Genomic DNA, 9,519 nt, shown 5'->3' on the forward strand with positions numbered 1-9,519 from the left:
TAGGTGCGCGGGCTGGCAGCGTGCAGGGAAGCACATCGTAAATCACTGAACTTCGTAAATGACTGATCTGGTAGTTAACCCTGTCGGATCCCACCCCTGGGTGAAGTCAATAGTAGACAGTCTAAGGTTAAAAGTTTTTGGGGTTTGGGGAAGAAACCACAGAGTTAGGTAGAGTATTCCAGACATTGACCACTCTTTTGCTGAAGTCGTATTTCCTGCAATCAAGTTTGGTGCAGTTGACCTTGAGTTTGTATCTATTGTCTGCTCTTGTGTTGTTATGGTTGAAGCTGAAGTATTCATTGACAGGTAGGACATTGCAATGTATAATTTTATATACTTTACTTAGATCGGACCGAAGGCGGCGTAGTTCTAGGTTGTCTAGGTCTAGAATTTCAAGTCTGGTGGCATAAGGTATTCTGTAACAAGTAGAGAACTCTTGTGAAATATTTCTGGACTTTCTCAACTGTGTTAATATCAGATACGTAATGTGGGTTCCAGACCGATGAGCTGTATTCGAGTATAGGTCTAGCAAATGTTTTGTATGCTCTAGTTAGTAGTGTGGTATTACCAGAGAAAAAACTACGCAGGATTAGGTTAACAACTCTTAATGTCTTTTTGGCTATGTAGTTACAGTGGGCTCTAGGGGAATCCTCACTGGGGAATCCTCCGCTGGGCTCTCTGGGCAAAGGCGCAGCTTCACTTCACTTCCTTTGTTGAAACACGTGTCTCCCTTGCTCTGGACTAAGGGACTTCCAACTGGGCAGCTTTAAAGACTTGTGGACTTCAACTCCCAGAATTCCTGAGCTAACATTACTTAGGGGAGGAATTCTGGGAGTTGAAGTCCACAAGTCTTAAAGCTGTCAAGTTTGAAGACCCCTGGTTTAGATTCATGTTTCAAGCATGGCCACCTTAAGTGGACTTCAACTCCCAGAATTCCTGAGCTAACATGGCTGGAGGAGGAATTCTGGGAGTTGAAGTCCACAAGTCTTAAAGCCTGTCAAGTGGGAAGACCCCTGGTTTAGATTCATGTTTCAAGCATGGCCACCTTAAGTGGACTTCAACTCCCAGAATTCCTGAGCTAACATGGCTGGAGGAGGAATTCTGGGAGTTGAAGTCCACAAGTCTTAAAGCTGTCAAGTTGGAAGACCCCTGCTCTGGACAGACCAGATCAGATTTCCCTCCCCTCAACCCCAAATGTGAAGGAATTCTACTGCAGAGGCCTAGCAGCTTTTCCAGGCCTCTTTGCCCTCTCAGCTGCTGAGCTGCCCTGCTTGTATTTGCGCCCCCCCCCCAAGAAGCATGAGATCTGGGCTGCTGCCGCAAACTCTCCTCTTTTTGCTGTCCTGGGGGCTCTGGGGATTGGGAGACAACCCACCCAAAGAGTCTGAGACTCTGCAGAAAACCCACCCAGGCTCAGGGCCTTAAGAGAGACCCCCACCCAATTTAAATTCTCGTGATGTGGGGGGGGGCATCGTGTAACCTCTGCCCCAGGGTCACTTGCAGATCCCTGGAAGAGGTGAAGCTATTTGACTTAAAAGCTCCTGGGAGGAAAATTAAAGATTCCATTATCTGGTTAGGAGGGAACATCAATAAATTATTTTAGCAGGAAGAACAAAAGTTAACCGTATATATTGCTGCGAATTCCTGACACTTAACAGAATTAATTAACACTTAATTCCTGTTCCTTAACAGAAACACGTGAAACAAGGCAGCTCCTACACACTGGAGCAGGAAGGGCAGCTCCGCTTCCAATGTACAGAGAGGGACACTCTTATCATGGGCAGAGGAACCCCCGACACAGAGGGATCCCAGGAAGTTTCGGAGCACGTGGTCTTAACAGGGAGGCAATATTGGAAGGGAGGGGCGGAGGGGAGCCGGAGCAGTTTCCTCAGCAATGACACAGCAGTAGTTTTTTTTATTTTTCTTATATGTATCCATTTCATGTACTCATAACTATGTATACACTGATACCTATTATCTTGTAAGCGATTGACCAATCAAAATAAATAAATGAATAAAAATCAAAAACTAAAACAAGCATGCCTATCCAGCAAATGCAGATGGGAGCACGGAGCTTTCAAACACGTGTGAGACTCAACTCATTGCAATGGGGGGGAGGGGAAGGTTTGGGAGAGGGGGAAAAAAAAAGTTTCACTTGAGTTGAGCTCATCTGGAATCCCTCTTTCTTTCTTCTCAATATAAAAGGTGAGCGATGAAATCCTTTCCATTTTTGCTGACCATGACTTGGCTTCTGGTTTTCAAAGCTGGTGCTTCTGCCTTTGGTGGGAGGGGGGAGATTGAGGGGGAAAGGAGGGGGAGGAGCTGAGGCTGCTAAGGGGGCGGGGCCAAGAGAGGAGAGCAGAAACCCTGCCCTCCCCCCCCACCACCGCCTCTCCCCTCCCACTGGCTGGATCTTAGTTTTCCTTCGCGTGGGGAGGATCGGCGCTGGATCTCTGGGCAGTAGCTGCTGGATCCCGCTCGAGGCGGGCGGGGAGGGCTGCTCTCCCTCCGGCTTCCAGGCCGCCCCTCCTGCCAAGGAGATCTCCCCACCCTCCCCCACGCCAGCAGGAAGGGAGCTGCGGATCCGGTTCTTCGGTTTTTCCTCGGGGAGATCCGGCTCTGGCGTCGCCTGCTGGGAGCGGATCCCTCCCTTCCCTCCAGGGGAGCAAAAGGGGCTCCCGTCCCCCAGGCTGGACCTTCCCCACTCCTCGCCTGGCCAAGGCTCCCCCGGGGGGCTTCCGGGTTGGATCCTTTGGGTAAGTTGCTTTCTTTTTTTTTTTTTTTGAAATCAATTTTATTGATTTTCTACAAACAAACAAGACAAACAATACATTAAAACATCAACTCTCTTATGTACATACAGTGTGTCGGTTGGTTCATCAGTTTTGTGCACTCATTTCGTAGTCTCAATTGCAGTTATATTACATAACAACTCATATTGTCAATCCAAACTTATATATCCTAATATCGCTATTAATAAATCATTTGACTATACTTTTAATCATTCATATTTTATGAGAGAACAAAACTTTAAACCGTTTATTCTATAACAAATCATATAATCATACCAAATCTATCCTAAAAACACTTTATAGATATAATGTCAAATAACATAGGCAAAAGAAAAAATAAAAGTATTCCTTGCTATCTAACTTTCTAAGTATTCTATTATCGTATTTTGTCATCTAGCCACTGATAAAAAAGATCCCAAATTTCATAAAATTGTTTATCCTCTTGCTCTCTAATTTCAAATGTCAATCTACTCATCTCAGCACATTCCAATATTTTCTTAATAATTTCTTCCTGTGATGGTATTTTCTCATTCTTCCAGTTTTTAGCAAATACAATCCTAGCCGCTGTTAACACATTTACAATCAAGTATTTCAAATCTTTACTATATGTATCTGGTAAGATTCCCAATAAAAAGAACTCCGGTTTCAAATCTACACGTTTTTTTTTTTGTCATTTTTTCCAACCACATGCGAATTTTAGTCCAATATTTTTTAGCGTCCTCACAAGTCCACCACATATGGTAATATGAGCCAGGTATCTGATGACATTTCCAGCATTTTTCAGATTTGTTCTTGAACATTCTTGCTATTCTTGTCGGGGGGAAAGTGCCACCTGTAAAACATCTTATACAAATTTTCCTTATATGCTGTTGACATTGTCATTTTATAATTTTGAGACCACAATTTTTGCCATTTCTCTAAATCAATCCCATATCCAAAATTCTTCCCCCAAACAATCATAGTTTCTTTAACTTGTTCTTCTTCTAATTTAATTCCCAATAAATAACCATATAATTTTTTAATCACCTTCTCATCAGTACCCATCAAAATCTTTATCTAGATCAGTCTGTTTATCATAGAATCCCTCTGTTTTAGAATCTTCATCATACCTTGAATGTATTTGCGCATATGAAAACCAATTCATCTTTATACCTTGTTCCTCTAAATTTTGTATCGATTTAAGTTCACCCTTTTCATCCAATAGTTCCCCATATCTAACTGTTTGTTCCTTCTTATAAATTATAGGATAGGAAAATGCTTCAATAGTCGATAACCAAACTGGAATTTTCAAATAACATTGTCTTTTTATCTTTTCCCAGTTTAACCACAAAGACTCCCGTATATAATGTCTTCTAAAATAACCCTGTGTTTTAGTTCCCTTATACCATAAAAAAGCATGCCAACCCAACAGCAAGTCATGACCTTCTAATGTCAACAATCTAGTCTTTCTTAATGTTATCCATTCCTTAACCCACATCAAACTTGCAGCTTGATAGTACAATTCCCAATTGGGCAGACCAAAGCCTCCTCTAATTCTAGCATCTTACAAAAGCTTTAGCTTTATTCTCGCTTTCTTACCTTGCCATATATACTTCAACATAATTTTATTTAAATCATCAAAATAGTCTTTTCCGAGCCTAATTGGTATTGTTTGAAAGAGAAATAGGATTCTAGGTAAAATATTCATCTTAATTGTTGAAATTCTCCCTATTAATGACAATTGCAAGTTTTCCCATTTCTTCAAGTCTATAGCTATCTGTTGTTTAAGTTTAATATAATTATTCTCTTTTAATGTGCTACATCTTGCTGTCAAATGTATCCCCAGATACTTAACCTTATTCGTAACTTGGATTTTCAGCAGGTCTGCCAGTTCTTCTCTTTGTCTCAGTAGCATGTTCTTTGTCAAAATCTTTGTTTTGTCTTTATTTTCAAACCAGCCACCTCACCATATATCTCTATCTTTTCCAATAACTTTGGAGCTGTTTCTAACGGATCTTCCAAAATAAAGACTAAGTCGTCAGCAAAAGCTTGCAGTTTAAATTCTTCCTTTTTAATTTTCATTCCTTTTATGCTTTTATCATCTCTAATATTTCTATTCAACACTTCCAAAGTCAATACAAATAGCAAAGGAGATAGGGGACATCCTTGTCTTGTGCCTTTTCTTATATTAATAAAATCTGTAAGTTCTCCCTCCATCATTACCTTTGCTGTCTGTTTATTGTATATGGCTTCTATTGCTCGGACAAATTTTCTGGCAAAACCCATCTGTTCCAATAGTAATAACATAAATCTCCAGTTCACGTTGTCAAATGCCTTTTGAGCATCTAGAAATATCAAAGCCATTTGCTTTTCAGGATGTGCCTCATAATATTCCAAAGTATCCAAGATTACTCTCATATTATCTCTAATTTGTCTCTTTGGCAGAAATCCATTTTGATCTGGGTGAATAAAATTATTTAAGTATTTTTTAAGTCTTTCTGCTAAAATTGAAGCAAAAATTTTATAGTCTGCATTTAATAGAGAAATAGGTCTATAGTTCTTAATTTGCAGTGGATCAGCCTCTTCTTTTGGAATAAGCGTAATATAAGCCTCTGACCATGTTTTAGGTATCATCTTCTTTGACATAGCTTCATTCATAACTTCAAGCAATGGAATGCTCAATGATTCTTGAAATGTTTTATAGAATTCTGCCGGAAGCCCATCTGGACCCGGTGCTTTCCCATTATTTTGTTTTTTAAGTGCTTCAGTTAATTCCATCATTGTTATGTTGCTTTCTAGCATTTCTTCAATCTCTTTAGGCATCTTCGGTAGGTTAGCATTCTGTAAATACTGTTTAACTTTTTCTTCATCAATATTCTCTTGTTTATATAGTTGCCCATAAAAATCTCGAACAATTTCCTTTTTCTCCTTGTTACCATAACAAACTTGGCCTTGATCATCTATTAACTTCAATATTTTTCTTGATTCTTTCTCTTTTCTCAATTTATATGCTAGCCATCTACCTGGTTTGTTTGCGTCTTCAAAATAATTCTGTTTAGCATTTCTAATTTTCTGCGCCAATTCTTCTTTCTCTATTAATTCCATTTTATGTTTAGTTATATCCAACTTCAATTTAATTTCCTTTTTCTGTGGCATTTTCTGTAATTCTTTTTCAAGTCTTTTATATTCATCTTCCAAGATCTTAGTGGCTTGCCTTTTCCTAATGTTCTTTCTTCTTAAATAATCTATTATCAAACCTCTAACATATGCCTTCATTGTATCCCAAACATTCTGCAATGAAGTATCTTCTTTTTTATTTTCCCTAAAGAAAAAAACCAATTCTTTCTCCATCCATTGTGTAAAATCTTTTTCCTTTAAAATAGTATTGTTTAATGTCCATCTCGATCTTTTTTTTTGTCCCTTCCATTTAATTGTCATTGGGCTATGATCTGCCCAAGTACTTGTTTCAATATTTGTTTCTTGAATATTAGATATTAATTCTGATGAGATCCAAATCATATCCAATCTGGACCATGATAAATGTCTATTTGAATAAAAAGTAAATTGTTTAGCTTTAACATTTCTTTCTCTCCAAATATCTTTTAAGGTTAATTCATCTGTCATTTTAAAAAAGATTTAGGGAGAGTCTTTCTATTTTGCTTTGTTGTTGTTGCTATATAATCCAGTTTATTGTCCACAATTCCATTAAAGTCTCCCATCATAATTATATTAACATAGTCCAGTCCAGTTATTTTCATGTGTAATTTTTTATAAAATTCTTCTTGTTTATCATTCGGAGCATAAATTGCAATCAAGAGTATTTTTATGTTATTGTCCATTATTTCCACCATTAATACTCTTCCGTCTTCATCCGTATAGATCAATTTTGCTGGGATGACCTCTTTAATGTATAGAACCACTCCTCTTTTCTTACATTGAGTCAAAGAAGTAAATATTTTCCCTAATTTTGGTTGTACTAACAATTGTTCATGTTGCTTTTTAATATGTACTTCTTGTAAACAATTTATATCAAATTTTAATTTCTCTAATTTATGAAAAGTTTTCCTTCTTTTAACAGCTGAATTAAGTCCATTTATATTCATTGTAATCAATTTTTTTCCTCCATGATTATGCTTTATATTTAGGTCTAACAGCTCTCGTGGATCTCACTTCACGCTGTTCTTTCCTATCCACCTGTCCACCTACTGCACCTTCCTCTTCTTCAATCTCCAATTGTTCCTCTTGAAACTCAATTAATGAGACCTCTTTCTCTGCCTCTGCTTCTCTCCTTCCAAAAAATTCTGCGTAGAAAAGTTTTGCTTTCTCAATTGAATCAATTCTATGTCTCTGTTCTTGCCACGTAAACATTAATCCTTCTGGAATCAGCCATCTATAATTCACTTCTTTATCCAATAACATTTTGGTCAGGAATCTATATTCTCTTCTCATCTCTCTCACTCTTCTGGGTATTTGTTTTAAAACCACAATCTCTTTGCCTTTGTATTTCAATATCTTCTCTCTTACAACTTGTAGTATTTGTGTTTTGATGGATTTTTTGGTAAATCTAATATGAACTTCCCTTGGTAGTTTATTTCTCATCGCATATCTTGTAAAGACTGGTATACCTCATCTATTCCATCCATCATCTTTTCCTCTGTAATTTCCAACACATCCGCCAAAATTTCTATCATTATCGCAGCCAAGTTTTCTCCTTTTTCTTCTTCTATATTTTGAAATCTGAGATAGAATTCTGACCTCTCCATCTCCCACCTCAACATCCCACTTTTATCTTGTTCAACCACTGTTAATCTGCTATCAATATTTCCAATCTTCTCCTCTCTTTGTGCACCTTCTTCCTCAATTTTTTGGAATCTCTCCTCATACTTCGTCATCATTTGTTGAATATTTTCAATTTTTTCATCAGTCTTCCCTGTTCTTTCTTCAATATTCTCTATTCTTTGTTCAATGGCGTCTGATTTTATCTTGAGATCTTGGATTCCTTGCATAATCATCTGTAAAGTCACTTTTTCTTGTTCTTTATCTTGCTTCAACATTGTCTGAATCAAGCGTTGTCCAGCTGGTGGGGAGGCAAAGGTAGAAGTAGAAACGCCAGAAGATATGGGTTTTCTGCTCATTTTGATGCTTCAAGACCTTCAAATTCTTTTTAGCTTTTAATCCAACTGGTAGAGTAGCCAATTATAATCCAGAATGGAAAAATCCAATAATAAAAAGCCCAATAACAAAAAAAGAGAAAAAGAAGAAGAAAATCTTCAGGTTCTTCTAGACCCTAATCCAATTATGAAGTAGTCCAAAGTAAAAAATGAAAAATAGAAAAATAAAAGGAAGCAAAAAAAACCAACCCCCCAAAAAAAAAATCTTCAATCCAATTGGGAAGTCTCAATAATAAAAAGAAAAGGCAGAGTGGTCCAAAAGTATAAATGAAAAAAGCAGAAAGAATCCCAGTAAAAAAAAAAAAAGGAGAAGAAAAGAAAAATAAAAAAAAATTCTGAGGCTTTCCCTTTAAAATAAAAAGCAAAAATAAGAATATTACTAAAATTAAAGTTTACAGAGAGGCTGGTGAGTAAGGGTACACAACTGAAAAAAGATAAGGAAAAAAACAACAACACTACACTCTATTTATTTGTCCAAGGCTCTTATTATGACTCTCTTCTCAACAAGCTTCAAGGCCAAGCCTCAAGTGTTGAAATATTAAGAGTCCAGGAGAACACCTGTAATAATATTTTGCTACACTCTCCCTCTATCTTATCAAATTGTAATGTCCTTGAGAAGTAGTCTTTTCATAGTTCTTTTCCAATTCAAATGAAATATTTTCAAGCCTCTAGTTGGCAGTGTTACAAAGTTTCTTAATCCACTCCCCACCCCCACCAGCCAAAAAAACATATTTTTTTTTAATTAAGCAGAAAATTCAGTCCGGTAAACTATAAAGTCACGCTGAAATTCCAAAAAAAGAGTAAGAAATAGAAAAAAAAAATCCAAGCCTCAATTTGACATCTCTTTAAAAAACGCCGCTCATACAGTTTTTGTCAAAAAAAAATCTCACAGATTTCTTCTTATATCCAGAGTGTCCTTTCAAAACTCAGCTAATTAGCAAAAAAAAAGTTTCTCACCCAGCCGACACACTTTCACTCTCAGCTCTTCCTTACCGGAGCTGTCCCAACTTCAGCAGCTATGGAGGCTGCCTCTCCGCCGCCAGCAATAGGACTTCTTCCGGATCGAACCAGGGACTTTGCGATGTCCCTGGGATCCAGGAAATGTTCCCTACACAGTAACCGTCTCTACGGTACGGTTTAGGTCCGTTAGAACCGACCGGGGGCAAAAATATCAGCTGTGATCTCGGAGCCCCGAGATTACAGCTGTATCACCGAAACTAAGCTCCGCCTTCTCTGGGTAAGTTGCTTTCTGTGTGATCCGTCAGAGCATGATATCTCCGAGAATGGCGTATCCTGCAAGTGCAGTTGGGGAAAATGGACTAAACGGAGCTTTAAAAGGTGTTTTGGGGTTGTTGTTTTTTGGAGATATGCAAGGTGGAATTAACACGGACTGGTTTCAGTTGCAACGGGGAGGCTGTGATGGGGCAGCCCCCTCCTGGGCGGATATTTTAGAAAGCTCAAACTTTGAGGAAGTTTTGAGGCGGGTCTTGTGAGCGCAGCTCCTAGGAGAAGCTGGTGGCCAGAAGGTTTGCCTTGCACGGTTTTAAAGTGCCTGTCCAGAGTAGCATTTGGTGTGT

Source organism: Notechis scutatus, chromosome 2, assembly GCF_049901735.1.
Source record: "Notechis scutatus isolate UNSWTSFEM ecotype Mainland chromosome 2, rNotScu1.2, whole genome shotgun sequence".
Taxonomy (NCBI): Eukaryota; Metazoa; Chordata; class Lepidosauria; order Squamata; family Elapidae; genus Notechis; species Notechis scutatus.